This window comes from Bison bison, unplaced genomic scaffold, assembly GCF_000754665.1.
Source record: "Bison bison bison isolate TAMUID 2011002044 unplaced genomic scaffold, Bison_UMD1.0 scf7180017864286, whole genome shotgun sequence".
Taxonomy (NCBI): domain Eukaryota; kingdom Metazoa; phylum Chordata; class Mammalia; order Artiodactyla; family Bovidae; genus Bison; species Bison bison.
This window is the reverse complement of record NW_011494858.1, coordinates 3,480,362-3,495,887: the sequence shown is the minus strand read 5'-3', so window position 1 is coordinate 3,495,887 and position 15,526 is coordinate 3,480,362. Positions and strand designations below refer to the sequence as shown.

At 37.9% G+C, this 15,526-nt stretch overlaps 1 protein-coding gene across 10 annotated transcripts in view; it reads left to right on the top strand.

Moving 5' to 3' along the window:
- The first annotated feature begins 63 nt into the window (after positions 1–63).
- The window catches only part of DTNA (dystrobrevin, alpha), a 322,724-nt gene continuing 307,261 nt past the window's right edge, over positions 64–15,526 (top strand). For 4 of the 10 annotated variants that reach the window (XM_010849771.1, XM_010849772.1, XM_010849770.1 and 1 more), the window contains exon 1: positions 65–312. The gene's annotated coding sequence lies outside the window, so the exon portion shown is untranslated. Of the gene's footprint in view, positions 313–15,526 lie in introns of all 10 variants that reach the window. The other 6 variants (XM_010849768.1, XM_010849767.1, XM_010849774.1 and 3 more) reach the window with 4 other exon arrangements.

The following is a 15,526-nucleotide window of genomic DNA, read 5'->3' as shown; positions in this document are numbered from 1 at the left end:
GGGGGCGGAGGGGGGTGGAGGGAGGGCGTTTGACAGCCTGCCATTGGTGAGTTTACCAAAGGCATCTGCCAGTGGGACTTCAGTGGAATGTGAAACCAAGTCATTTTCCAGTTAAAGATAGACACAGTATACACTAGGATCTGGAGGCTGGATTCTACCCTCGTGTCTCTCCCTAGGATTTCAGAGTCCTGTTGTAATTAACCATTTCGTTAAGCTTGGTTCTTTCCGTGAATATGCTAAGAATTCATATATGTCTTGGATGTACTGGAATTAACAGGATTCTTAAAGAGATCATGGTGTACATACTCTAGGGTAAGTGCAAAGACTGGTTGTAGGCGCGATCGCTTCTCTGGGAAGGTTAATGTTGCCGCTTTCTTTTTATTTGTGTGAATGAAGAAATGATCAGGGAGAGATTCTCCCGTGTTGTAACTTTCTTAGCTTTCTTGAGCTACTTGGCGTTTACCGTTTTGTGAAGTAGACAGAAACAAAGTATTTCAGCTTAGTTTTGAAATTGACCTTGCATGTCTGTAACTTCAGTTTGACTTCACTTTTACTTTTTCCTGTGTTAACTCCTGAAACACCCTGCATTTCTTAAATTACACCGTCAGTAGTTAACAAGTCACAACATTAAGTGTGACTCTGCAACGCCATTGGATTGACTGTATTCTTGTCAGATGGAGTTATTTCCCCTGATTGGCACTATGGCATTTTTTAATTTAAAAGATGCAAAAAGAAAATAAGAATAAAAGAAAGGGAAAAAATGATAGAAAGTGCATAAGGAGCCTTTAGAAAATACTCTTTTTTTATATGAGAAAAATGGGCAGTTTTACATTGAAGAGAACAATTTATTAATAGAAGTTATTTTTGGGTGTCATCTCATTAATTCCAAGCAGGTTCTCCTCCTCCAAAAAAGCTGATATTTGCCAAGTGAATAGAAGAGTTCTGATTCCATGGAGCTTGAGAGGAGCAGGGACTGAGCTTGGCTGGTTTGATGTTGCCTGGCTGTGTGCTTGGGATTTCAAAACTTTTTTCTTTAAAAGAAAGAATGACAAACTTTAGTCCTCTTCATGTTTTGACCATGTATAGGTTTTGTTTCTTGTTTTGTCCAGTGACCTCTCAGCTCTCTTAGAGACAGCTTTTCCAAACTTGCACAGCATTCCTTCTGAATAAATACTGGCCATAATAGTCACAGAGTACATGGTATGAATTGGAAATTCTACTTTATATGGGGAAAATAAATGTGCTGACGTGCTAATTACAGAGTGTGAGGCTGAACAGTGGTTACGTGTAACTGGCCAGGTTTTGTTCGGTCACATCGACCAGATTCTAATGAACTACGTTGGCTGAACTAGGTACGAACAATGAATGACAATCTTTCACTCAACTTTGATAAGAATAAATAGTCTACTGAGTTACTTTTCTGAAATGAAAAGTGAACATGATACTAACCAAGTCACTTAATTTTACAACAGTTTTGTTAGTCACAGTTAGCATTCCCTAATATTTATAATTAACCCATTAGACTGTAAAAGCTGCAGTTAACTTTCACTTCTCCACATGTGGATGGTACCTTTGTACATTTTCCCTGGTGACATGGGACGCCTGTCCTTCTATGCCTAGCTGTGTCCTGATCTGTTGACCAGAGGAGGGAGCCTGGCAGGAATTATAGGTGTCTTCAAGAAACTTGTCAGATGATGCATATGTATACTCACCAAACACACCAAGACACAAATAAACTTCCCTTTTATTTTAATATATTTCTGATTGAATTATACATGCAAATAAAATTACATTAGAATGGGGCTTTGTTTCTTTTTTCAGTGTGCTAAAGAAAACCCCAAAAGAATACAGCATTTGTAAATGTTCTTATATGTAAGAATTTTAGACATACGTGGCCAGATAGCATTGACAGGAAAGGGGACTGATGAATATTTTGTGTTGCTGTGATGTCCCTGCTGACATTGTCAAGCGTTAATTTTATTTCTTTGAACATAGTAAGTATAGTTGCTTTATAATATGTCTGCTCATTCTAATATCTCAAGAGTTACCAAGATTTGTTTCTATTATTATTGTTTTTGCCACTTCTCATGCGCGGTGTGTTATTTTCTTGGTTGCTTGGATTTCTTTGACTATCTGCTGGAAAAGTATTTTTAAAATTATTTGTAGGGATCAGGTGAGACCTAGTGGTGATGCTGGTTTCCTCCAGAGGGCACTTGGGTTTGCTTCTGACAGTATCTGATCAAAACCACCTGAGTCAAAGGACAGCACCTAAGATTCCTTGGATTATCCTTGTGCAAGTAGCAAGGCTGCAGATGTGTGTGAGGGATGGTTTATTTGGGATTCCCCTCTACCTTGAGGGAAGATATGGCCTTTTGAGTCCCCAACTGAAAATCGTGTTAGTTTATTAAAGTTCTGACCTAAAGACTATGGGCTTTAACATTCCCACAACACCCTTGGACTGCAAGGAGATCAAACCATTCAATCCTAAAGGAAATAAACCATGAATATTCACTGGAAGGACTGATGCTGAAGCTCCAATACTTTGGCCACCTGATTTGAAGAGCCAACTCTTTGGAAAAGACCATGATGCTGGGAAAGATTGAAGGCAGAAGGAGAAGGCAGTGACAGAGGATGAGATGGCTGAATAGCATCATCCACCCAATGGACATGAGTTTGAGCATGCTCCATGGGATAGTGAAGGACAGGGAAGTCTGGTGTACTGCAGTTCATGGGGTTGCAAAAAGACCCAATTGAGCAACAAGAACACCTATAAGGCTGTTTATCGTACAGCTGGTTGCTCAGACCTTTTGTTCCTGATACTCAGATGGCCAAGAGCAAAAACTTTCAAAGATGAGTATCAGTCTCTAAGTTCTAGTCCTGTCTCTTGAATTTTTCCATGCCTTCCCCATCTCATTAACTCTTTGCTGTTTTTATATTTGAGATATTTTTAATTACCTTAGTGAGAGTGTCAGTCCAAATTATCTTCTTACTGTTGCCAAAAAATGGAAAGTCACTCTTCTGCTTTAATAGTTGTTTTTTTTTAAAGATTCTTTATTCTAAAGGAGAAGTCCAGCAGTCTGCTGATATCATTGATAATTCCAGCTCATTCTTTCTGATTTTTTGTTTTAGTTGTGGCCTGATTTGTTGAGGCTTTTGTGGAGAACTTTGAAAATGTAAATTTCTGATTGGAAGATTCATGAGTTCCAACCTAATCTGAGCTGTCGACAATGCTTAACAGTCCTTCTATTTGTCCCTAGCTGGCCCCTTTTCTTAGTAATCTCTTTAGTCCCTCTAAGCCACCCCCATTGCCTTCACTGTCAGCTGTTGACCTTGACTATTCATACTTTTTCTTGGCCTGTATCATGTATCACCGCATTTAACAAATTATGATAAATAAATTCCTTCCTTTCCATTCTCTGAAACTACTCAATTTCAGGTCTTCATCACCTCCCTTGGGTATTTTATGGCTCCCAGCGTTTCTCCTGCCTCTAGGTTCTAACCCCAACACGTCCCCCATATTGAAACCAACACACCCATCTTCTAAAAATCATAGACATGAATGGATTGTCCCCCTACTTTAAAGTCTCTTATAGTTCACTATTCCCTTCGAAATGCATTCCTTAATGTGTCTTAGTATGTCATAAAGCCTCAACCTGTTTCTCTAACATTATCTCCACTATATCACTGGTTATCACCAACACTTTGATCTCACATTATTGGTGCCTCCAGAATATTCTATGCATGATCATATGTCTGTGCTAGTCTACCTACTAGCTTTTTTTTTTTTTTTTTTTTTTGCCAAGAATGCCCATTGTGTATCTCCTTTGCAGGCAAATCTTACTTCTGCTTCAAGGTTGATCTCATAAGTCATGTTCACTGTCCTTTAACTGTGTAGCTCACCACTATTCTGGGAATCCCTGATGGCAAGCAGTGTGTCTTACTCATTTTTGTATTCTCAGTAACTGACACCATAGAAACCATTGAATGCATATTTAAGGAATGAACGGGTGACTATTTCAAGGAATTTTTTCTCAACAATTCCTTTCTTACTTTATTCTTTTTCCTTCTAAACATCCTTATTCTTTTGACCTTAAACTTCTTATCTAAAATAGTGATCTTTCATAGTCTTCAATGTCAAGAAGTGTCAATTAAAAATGTCTGAGGAATGCCCTGGTGGTCCACTGGTTAAGACTCTGCATTTCTACCGCAAGGGGCAAGGGTTTGATCCCTGATCAGGGCAATAACGTCCCGCATGCTGCATGGTACAGCCAGAAAAAAATGTTCATTTGGGTATTGTTGTTTGGGTAGATGGGATGCTATCTATTTTCATTTTTGCCAAATGAGACTACAAGCCTTGAGTGTGATGAAAGAGATGATAGAAATGTAAGTACAATAAATTAGCTGTATATTATCAGAGAGAGTAATAATAAAAAAAGAAAGTCATAGAGCTGAAAAACAGACCTGTTTCAACAAATTTAGCTGAGAATGCTGAAGGGCACACATGGAAAAAGTCCCTGTGACACAACTAAATTAAAATCATCTCATTGCACACATCCTGAATCTGAACCATTAGAAAACACTGGATTATTTTCAGACCCCAGTATGTGCTAGAAGGAAAGCTTGCTTGTGTGATATGATATTGTGACCCTAAAATCTTAAAGTTGGTTACATTTTTTCCTAAAAATTTTGAGGCCTTGAAGTGCAATATTAATCTTTCTGCTATGCTAAGTGAAAAAAAAGACTTCATTTATTTATTATAAATTGAATATAGTTGGTGTGAATCAGAGGAGGAGAAAATATAGTTTATTAATTCTGAGGGTGTTTAATCAATTTCATATTCCTCAGAGCACTTATAAATTTTTCACACATTTGTTGTATGCCTTTGATATGCCAAATCCTGAGATTTAGAAAACTAAGAAAATTGGTTTCTGTTTTTTCTTATATAGGGCTCTTTTACCTCCACAAAGACAAAAACTCTATAAAGTGGATAGGGTCAAAATTTAATCCTAAAAATGTTTTGAATCAGATCAAATTATCAAAGTCAATATTTAGATCAAACTCTAAATTTCTCCATCACAAAATATGAAAATATAAAATTGACTTTTTTTTTTGGCCTCATCAGTGAAAGAAATTGAGACTAGCTCTTGAAATCTGACTGATTTTACATTGTAACCTCCACGTAGCTGAGCTAATTTTTCTTACTAATTTAACAAATCCCTGTCAAGCTCCTACTTCATGCCTTAGCTGTGCTTGTGGTAAACAATGAAATGATTTACTTCGACCCCTTCACCAGACACCGACACTGGAGTATGTCCTGTTAAAACAATGGGTGTAATTTACAAACTACGTTAAATTACTCTCTCATTTGTATTTTTAACTTACTTGTACAAATCTCCACACTTGTTAAAAAGTCACTTTGCCTTTTCCCAACAATTTGTGTTTTTCTCTCAGAAATCTAAGTTTTAAAAGTTTGAGGATTGCTTTTATTCTTAAAAACCTCATATTTAACAGATATTTTATTATAGAATATTTTAAAGACACCTAAACAAATGCTAAAAAAAGTTAAATAGAAAATGTATTTTTATTACATAGGAAACTGTATTGTATCATAACATAAAATAGAAGTATGTTCATTTGCATAAATAAAGCTGGACTCTGCATTCTTGCAAAATAAATATGGCATAAGGATGACTCAGAGACACCCTGAGTCATGAAAGCTTTGTAAATCTCTGTGTATTTTCAAGACAGCAATAGTTATTTTTATTATTTTTCCTTTTTAGTCTCACTTTACTTTTGTACCACTTTCCTTGGTAATGTGGAAGCACACAGGTTTATGAATGCTGAAAAAAATGAATTCACTGAATTAGTCATAGTTCAAAATACAGATGCCTTTATTAATTTTATTAAAAGATGTAGACTAATTTTGAATGAAATTTATCTTCTCATGCATTGAATTTTCTAGTCTTAGATGGTTCATTACTACACATTTGTGGAAATATATCTACTCATCAAAAGATGTTGTTTTTAACACCTCAGATAAGTGTAACAAGTCTTTCCTAAAATGCATCCAATGTCTCATAGTATTTTGTGGGTAAGAGACATATGTTGTTATTTTCTTTCCTGTATGATAAAACTAAGATGCACACATATGAAGTTCTCTGAATATTCTAGACATGGTTTCCTAAGATAACACATAACCTCTAAATCTCAGTGGTTTATAAAAAAACAATGTTTCCTTCCCACTCATGCAAAGTGCTTGTCAAGGGTTCACTGGAGATCCTTCTCCACATCGTTGCCTTTACCAGGAAATGACCCATGTTCCTTATTCTCACACTTCCTTGGCCAAAGCATGCCATGTGGTCACACCTAACTTCAGTCTTCAGTTGGATGAGTAACACAGTCCTGCCACTTTCCTGGAAAGAGAAAGAGCTGGAATATTTATGAAGAGCTCTAATGAATTCCATAGTCGTGGATGACAGGCAGCCCCTCAACCCCCAGAAGACCAGAGATCTAGATTGAAACTCTTCTGTACCTTTGAACAGTATTTGATCCATACTTGGTAACACGTAGGCAATCTACTTGTGATCTGATGCTAACATCTCTTGTCTGTTTTCGTCCTTTAGCTCTGAGCCCCACTGAGACTTTTGGCTCTCTGAATCTTCACCATTTCGAGAGTGGCTGTGACTTTCCCAGCCATAGTTTCTCCAGGACTTTGGAATCCTAGCATTTTACCTGTGCCCACACTTACCTCTCAGGAGTCCTGCCCATGGAGAGTTCTGGGAAGGAAAAAGAACCTCTGATAAGTTAATTTCTATAGAATGTAGAGAGTCAATGTGCAAGACTAACACTTTGCCATCTCTAAGAACTGATCATGTGTAACAAAGAAATGGAGAAAATAGTAACTTTTTAACATGTTTAAATTTATTTTTTATTGGAGTTTAGTTGCTTTACAATATTGTGTTAGCTTCTGCTGTACAGAAAAGTGACTCAGTCACAGATATACACATATCCCCTTTTTTTTGGATTTCCTCCCCATTTAGTTCACCACAGAGCACTGAGTTGCCTGTGCTATACAGGAGGTCTCATTAATTACCTATTTTATACATAGTTTGAATACTGTATGTCAATCCCAGTCTCCCAATTCATCGTACCCTCTGTTTCCCCATTTGGTCTTCATACATTTATTCTCTGCATCTGTGTCTCTATTTCTGCTTTGTAAATAGGTTCATCTGTACCACTTTTCTAGATTCCCCATGTATAAAAATATGGAATGCTTCACAAATTTGTGTGTCATCCTTGTGCAGCAGCCAAGCTAATCTCTGTATATTCCAATTTTAGTATATGTGCTGCCTAAGTAAGCAGGAGAAAAAGGTAACAATGTAATTCTAAATCCCCAGTACCTGCTTTTCCCAGGGGGCCAAAGGAAAGGACCAGGATGAAGGAAAATGCCACAGAGGAATGGCGATCTATATTATACATTAGAAATAAATAGTTTTTAATAACATTTATATCACTCTGCTACTCTACTTTTTACTTTGCATTTAGTCTTAAGCATTAACAAGGTAAAAACTGGGGAATTCAAAGGTTAATGAGGCACTTAGAAATTGAAAAAAATTATATATATATATATATATACAGGCTTCCCCTGTGGCTCAGCTGGTAAAGAATCCTCCTGCAATACAGGAGACCTGGGTTCAGTCCCTGGGTTGGGAAGATCTGCAGAAGGGAAAGGCTACCCACTCCAGTATTCTGATTCTGGCCTGGAGAATTCCATGGACTGTATAGTCCATGGGGTCTCAAAGAGTCGGACATGACTGAGCAACTTACACTCACTCACTCATATAAATACACACACACAGAGACACACACACACACATATTCAAATTAGCTTGAGAAATGCTGTGTTAAAGAATATCAAACATGTTTCTTTAGTAAAACTTTAAAGTGTAAAACTTTAAGAGCCCTTAATACAAAGGTCAAAGAAATTGCCGAGAGAGCAATATGGTATATATGCACTTCCCAAATTCATCTGACCTAGGATCCTCATCTGTTTTCCTCTTTGTTTCATGGAGAATTTCCTAGAATTATCACTCCTGAACATGTAAATTGTTTTTGCTGATTTAAGTTAAAAATCCCAAAGACCTTAAAATATAGGCTTAATAATTTTTTCAACTTTTAAATACCTCATTAATCTTTGAATTTCCCAATTTTGCCTTGTTAATGTTTAAGACTAAATGCAAGGTAAAAAGGAGAGTAGCAGAGTGATATAAATGTTATTCAAAACTATGCATTTCTAACGTATATATTGTAAATGGGCTTCTCAGGTGGCTCAGTGGTGAAGAATCCACTTGCCAAGCCAGAGACATGGGTTCAATCCCTGGGTCAGGAAGATACCCTGGAGAAGGAAATGGCAACTCACTCCAGTATTCTTGCCTGGAAAATCCCATGGACAGAGGAGTGTGGTGGGCTACAGTCCATGGGGTCACAAGAGTCAGATACGACTTAGCGACTAAACCACCAAGCACATATATCAACATTATTTGTGTATATCATTTTTAATACATACTTTAATACACTTGGTAAATTCTGGATTAAATCACCCCTACTCCAGTGTATTAATAATTAAAAGTGTGATAATGTAATAGCTTATATAATACTTTGAGCACATAAAATTGAGAATTATAAGGACTTTAAAAAATATCTTTACCTTTGGGTACTATGTATTCTCTTGATAAATGACATTGATTTTAAACACCAATAGAAATCAAATCTTAAACTGATAGGGGATCCAATAACATTGTTTAACTCTACTGAGGAATATAAGGGAGAAGGAAATGGCAACCCACTCCAGTATTCTTGACTAGAGAATCCCATGGACAGAGGATTGTGGTGGACTGCTGTCCATAGGGTCGCACAGAATCAGACACGACTGAAGCGACTTAGCAGCAGCAGTGGCAGTGGGATATAAATTGTGATATAGCCTCTTATAAGAAGCCTGGCCATATTTGGCAGAACCCAGAAGGCAATGGCACCCCACTCCAGTACTCTTGCCTGGAGAATCCCATGGACGGAGGAGCCTGGAAGACTGCAGTCCGTGGGGTCACTAGGAGTCAGACACGACTGAGCAACTTCACTTTCACTTTTCACTTTCATGCACTGGAGAAGGAAATGGCAACCCACTCCAGTGTTCTTGCCTGGAGAATCCCAGGGACGGGGGAGCCTGGTGGGCTGCCTCTATGGGGTTGCACAGAGTCAGACACGACTGAAGCGACTTAGCATAGCATAGAACTCAAAAGGGATTTGCACTATTATACCCATTTTATTAGAAACTCCTAAACTGTTATTCCATTTTAGAATATGATCATACATTAGTAATTTATTAGACTCAATTATCTTTTCTTTATGAAGACCATGTGGAAAGTGAACTCATCTTCAACTTCAACATCTGTTTCTTGATTTTTCTTTCTTGGTTCACCTCCTTTAAGTTCAAAATGTTTAAAACTTAAGAAGGAGAAAGAGACTGTTGGGTTTCAAAAGATGCTCTACTAAAGTTGCTGTCTATGGGAAATTGTGCAAGAAGAAGGGTAATAGCCTAATAAAAGCAAAATGTCCATCTTTTTCTATGTAAAGTGTGTTATAGTCAGTTAAGTACTGTGACCACTTAAAATGAACCAATTTTTTCCGTGAAAGTTTACACCCCCAGCAACTGTATTCAAAGAAAATCCTAAGATATTAGGTTCCCTTACAAGCATCAGGGTGTTTAGGTGTGACAGGGGAGCTTGTGCCCTTTCCTCACCTTGTCCACTCTGGTAATTTATTCTGCTTTTCATTTATTTGCCTCTCCTCCCTTGATTTTAAGAGTTTGAGGTAAATCAATACATTTTCAACAAAAAATTATATGGGAAATATATCTTCTTTGGGTTCCATAGAAAGAACAATGATTCAATCAAAGTTGTAGACGGTGTAAATTCTTAGCACACATTTCTCCTGATGGATTTTTGTTTATATTTTTCCCTGGGGTTCTAATAAGATTCAGGAACTATAATGATGTCAGCAACACCTCTACAAATTCACTGCAGGAGGATCTGAAGATCTTTTCTCAGCACTGCTGGGTTCCTGCTTTGGAACTCTGTGAATAATCACACAGCAGAATTTTAGCTTTACCTCATGCGCCAAAGTATGAAGTCGGTTATATCTACATTCTGAAATTGCCTAGCACCCAAACATGTATAGTGCTGAAAAATTTGCTGTGTAACCATTCACCAGACACCAGAAGATAAATCTAAGTTATTTAGATTTATAGTATGATAATCTCTCCTTAAAAATGACATGAGGGAAATGTTTAACTTAATGAGGCAGAAGATCCTGGTGTGCAAGTTACACTGTATTTTTTATTGCACCAGGGTAAATTATTGCTTCCGTCTCCTATATGGTACCCCAGTGGCCTCAAAGACACTGTGTAGCCTCCAGAAATGCCTACTTTTGTCTTAGGCAATAACTTACTCCACTCGAGTGTGCTTTCTGAGAATTACCCATAACATTTCTTGCTGGAGGTTGAATTTCTTGAAGGTCATTCACAGATACTAACTAAACTTGACTGTTTTTTTTTAACATAGGCATGTTGATGTGGTAAGTCTGCATACATTAATATACAAAAGGGAAAACAAGCATTTACTTTCTGCCTAAAACTAGAAAACAAGCAAAACATTCTGATTATGAAATGAAATTATATAACATAAAATTTTTTCTTAGCATTTTAACCCTGATGTCTCAAAGGCGCAGGCTTTTGAGGGAGGTCTTTGAGGGTCTAGAGAAAGGAATGGCTACCCACTCCAGTATTCTTGCCTGGAGAATTCCTTGGATAGAGGAGCCTAGTGGGCTACAGTCCATGGGTTCACAAAGAGTTGGACACAGCTTGAGTGCTAACACTTTGAAGGGATGGTGCATAAAGATTTCAGACTGTAATAATTAAATATTGCGTGCATGCTAAGTCGCTTCAGTCATGTCTGACTCTTTGCAACCCGCCAGGCTCCTCTGTCCATGGGATTCTCCAGGCAAGAATACTGGAATGGATTGCCATGCCCTCCTTCCGGGGGATCTTCTTGGCCCAGGGATCAAGACCAACCTGCATCTCTTACATCTCCTGCATTGGCAGGCGGGCTTTTTACCACTAGTGCCACCTGAGAAGCTCAATTAAGTACTGGATTGGTCAAAAAGTTCATTCGGGGTTTTCTGTAAGCAAAATAAACTTGAACAAGCTTTTTCACCAATGGATATATAGTTCCAGGTTTGCCAAAAGAAAAAAAAAAATCTTAATTCTGTGTGAAGTACCAATGTATAAGTCTATATGTGTGTGGGAGTTTTTAAAACAAGCTCTACTTTCTAATAAAGTAACATAGGAATTTAATTAAAACAAACCAACCCCCCCCCCCACCAATCAGTACTGCAGCATTTGGATAAATGTTAGAGCTTGTCAATTTTCAAGGCAGAAACATTATTCCAGGCTTTCTGCCAAACCATTACTGGTAATCAAGAGATGAGCACACGAAAGTACTGTGCCTGGCTTAGATATGTGTGTGCTAAAAGAGAAGCCAACACATTTCTTATGCAAGCCATCGGAGTTACAATTTAGGAATACACAAGCACACAATCCTTTTGTAAGTCTAGGAATATACACACTAAAATACAACTCTGTGCTTAAAGGCAGACACAGCTTGTGTTGACTGAATTCTTTCTTTATCTTGAGTGGTTTTATTATCCAGCCACATTTCTCTCAATGGCTGCATGGGAAGAAATTAAATTACTCATATCTGGACAAAATTTGGGATTGCCCTACATGCTTAATTTCTAGCGACTGCTCAAAATCTCTCATTGATAAATGGGTGATTTGGACTGTTGTTTTCTGTTTTTTTGTTTAACTGATTTAGATAAACATCTGTTTTCCCATAGTGTTTAAAAAAACAATTTTATATGATATAATAGTGCTATCAGAAAGTAATCAAAGCAAGCATTTTTATGAAAGGAAGACTGAAATGTTTTTAAGTTCTTAGGGTAGGGGAGGCATATTGAGTAAATAACTATGAGTATTTGCATATATTATTTTGACCACTGGAGGGCTCTCAGATTGTTTTACATTAATTTTTTAGAAATCGATTTGAAACAGCTGTAACTTCAGTAAAACAAATTTAAATCTTGGCACTATAAAGTCTGTAGAGTCATCTCGCTCTTAAAACGGTACATGTTCTCAAAATATAACATAAAAGGACAATCAGATTTAATTTATTGTGTTCTTTCACTGTTTCACAACAAATAACTTTCCACCAAAGTAAACAAAGCCGAATAAAGTAGTAAATGCATACTTGCAGGACCCATGACCCAGAGCCAGAGTTTGAAATGGTCTGCTACGTATAGCAAGTTTTCTGAAGTCTCAGGTATTTGCATTTGTATGTGTGCTCGGTCCCTTCAGTTGTGTCCAACTCCTTGTGACCCTGTAGACCGTAGCCCCCTTTTCCATGGGATTTTCCAGGCAAGAATACTGGAGTGGGTTGCCATTTCTTCCCCCAGGGGATCTTCCTGACCTAAGGCTCTAATCCACAAAGAGACAGGAGTCTCTTGTGTCTTCTGCATTAGAAGGCAGATTCTTTACCACTGAGCCACCTGGGACAGCCCATATTTTCATTTACTCCATAATAAATCTTTGGTTCATTAGCATAAAAGTATTTTCTCCAAATTTCCAGGAAGATGCACCTTGTTTCTCCAAAAACGTCTCATCCTCCCAAGTTGCTGTTGGTATCCTTTAGAATTTCCTTTGATTACAAATCTCTTTTTCTCAAGAAGCATAGCTTTATGTAGTAAGAGGGGCAAGAAATGCATGTTAAATGTATTGATCACTCTGGACAATGATTTTAAAGAAGGCCAGAATGGAGTCTGATAAGAATGGGAATACTTCAAGTGTCTGTTCATAAAACATTGGAAGATTTAACTGATTCCATAATGCCTAGTTAGATGGATCACAATAATAGGGGTTCCTATGTATTTTTTAGTTTAATTCCTTAGAAATCTATTTTATATTGCTAAATACACTTTAGCCAAGCTCCAAAATGGACATCCTAACAAAGAAACTACACTTCATAGTTTTCTCACAGTTTTGGCCCTTCTGCAATGCCAGGAAGACCGACCAGGAGAGACGGGAGACATGTTGGTCACTGTCCCCGGTACTCTTAGCATGGAGTTTGTCCTGAAGGCTCCTCTTCTATCTTTTCACGACCTCTTGACTTCTTGTAGCCATCTCCCATGAACACTCTAAATTTGGAGTTTTGCTGACCATTTCTTCACCAGTTCACGTAATCCATTTTACCCTACATCAATAGGTCAGAAGATACAGAATTACACAGATCAAAGAGGAGAAAGGCGAAAGTGGTAATATTTTAATACTCAGTGAGGAAGATTATCTCCCGGTGGTTCTGCTTCAGATCAGGCTTCCCAGGTGGCTCAGTGGTAAAGAATCCACCTGCTAATGCAGGAGATGTGGGCTCAATCCCTGGGTTGGGAAGATCCCCTGAAGATGGAAATGGCAACTTACTCCCGTATTCTTATCTGGGAAATTCCTGGACAGAGGAGCCTAGTGGGCTACAGTCCATGGGGTCACAAAGAGTTGGACGTGACTTTTGCAACTGAGCACATATTACTTAATAAACAGTGAAATGCAAAGTGGAAGATTGTAACAGTGCTTAATGTGGAAGTGACTATGATTTCAAATCCCTGTGATTTGAATCTGAAGTGGCTATGATGCCAATTCAGGGGAAACCAGAAAACTTCCTCAATCCTTGATAAAGCTACTCAAACATTATGCTCTTTTGATAGATTCAGTTCCAATTTTAAATCTTATTAAAAAGAGCTGCTGCTGCTGCTAAGTTGCTTCAGTCGTGTACAACTCTGTGCGACCCCATAGACGGCAGCCCACCAGGCTCCCCTGTCCCTGGGATTCTCCAGGCAAGAATACTGGAGTGGGTTGCCATTTCCTTCTCCAATGCATGAAGGTGAAAAGTGAAGGTGAAATCGCGCAGTCCTGTCCGACTCTGAGCAACCCCACGGACTGCAGCCTACCGGGCTCCTCCGTCCATGGGATTTTCCAGGCAAGAGTACTGGAGTGGGGTGCCATCGCCTTCTCCGATTAAAAAGAACTGCCTTCCTCGTTTTATATAACTAAATAAGTGGATTGGTATTCAGGTAAATTGGAAATATCTTCATATCCTCAAGTCTACAGAAATATAGGCAACCTGAGCCATGATGATGACTTAGTTTTGCTGTCACAATCAGGAGTGGCCTTAATAAGTAGTTCTATCTTTCACAAACTACACCCTGGAGGAAAGACTTTACTTTAGCAATGCTAAAAATAAAATATACATCCTCTAGTATTCAAATGAATAATTCTCAGTAATTCTACTGGAAGTATTTAACACCCTGGTGGACTCATCGGCCACGTCTGTCTATTCATATATTCAGATATCTGATGAAGGCATTTCTTAGGTTTTTTTATAGATTCAGATACTATAATGGTGAGTGTGTGTGCATGCTCAGTTGTGCAACTGTGTCTGACTCTTTGTGACCCCTTGGACTGTAGCCTGCCAGGTTCTTCTGTCCATGGAATTTTCCAGGCAAGAATACTGGAGTGGGTTATAAAGGTGAGACGTAGCCATTAAAATGTCTAAACCCAAATTGTTTCTTTCATGCTTTAAGGAACTTATAAAATCATAATAGCAGAGTTGTCACTTTTTTTTTCTTTTGAGAAAAAGTTTATTCATCTGTGTATTAGAGTGACCCATCCCTGTATGAGAGTATGTCAGGCTTCTTAGTTTTTCCATGAGAATGTCAACATGGCACCTTTTCACCTATTATTTAAGCATATAGATCTTTCTTTGATCAACTACATAGAATGTCGGCACTTCAGCAGCTATCAAAAGAACCTTGAGTTGACTGTGCTAGCTAAGAGTTTACCAGCACAACTTCTCCAAGTGCTATACTAAGTTAAATCATGTACCTAGACCTCATTGTCTTAACCCTTGCCTTCCCTCTCTGTACGTATATAATGTCATTACTGAGGAACTATTTCATTTTGTGCCCCTGAGTCCTGTTCAAGTTTGCCATAAGACATGGCACTTTTGGAAAAGAAAGAAAGAATGGTATTGAACAACTGGGATAACATTGTGCTGTTACTTGATACCTTCAGAATAAGGGACTATGCCATACAATTCTTATAGGAATTTGTGCTGGGAAAACATTTATCTCTCAAGATGATATTGTAAACTTTCTTTACTGTACAAGGAAAATAATATGATCTGTCAATTTCCTTTTTTGTTGTGACTTCCCAAGTTACTTCCTTGTTTCATAATAACATTCATCTATCTCATTGGGGTGTCATTCATGCTTTCTTCATCTGTGATTTTTGACTCAGGTGCGAGTCATTGCTCCACTATTTCTTATCATCAAGCAGATAATCGTATTTATTGACTTAATATGACTTTGC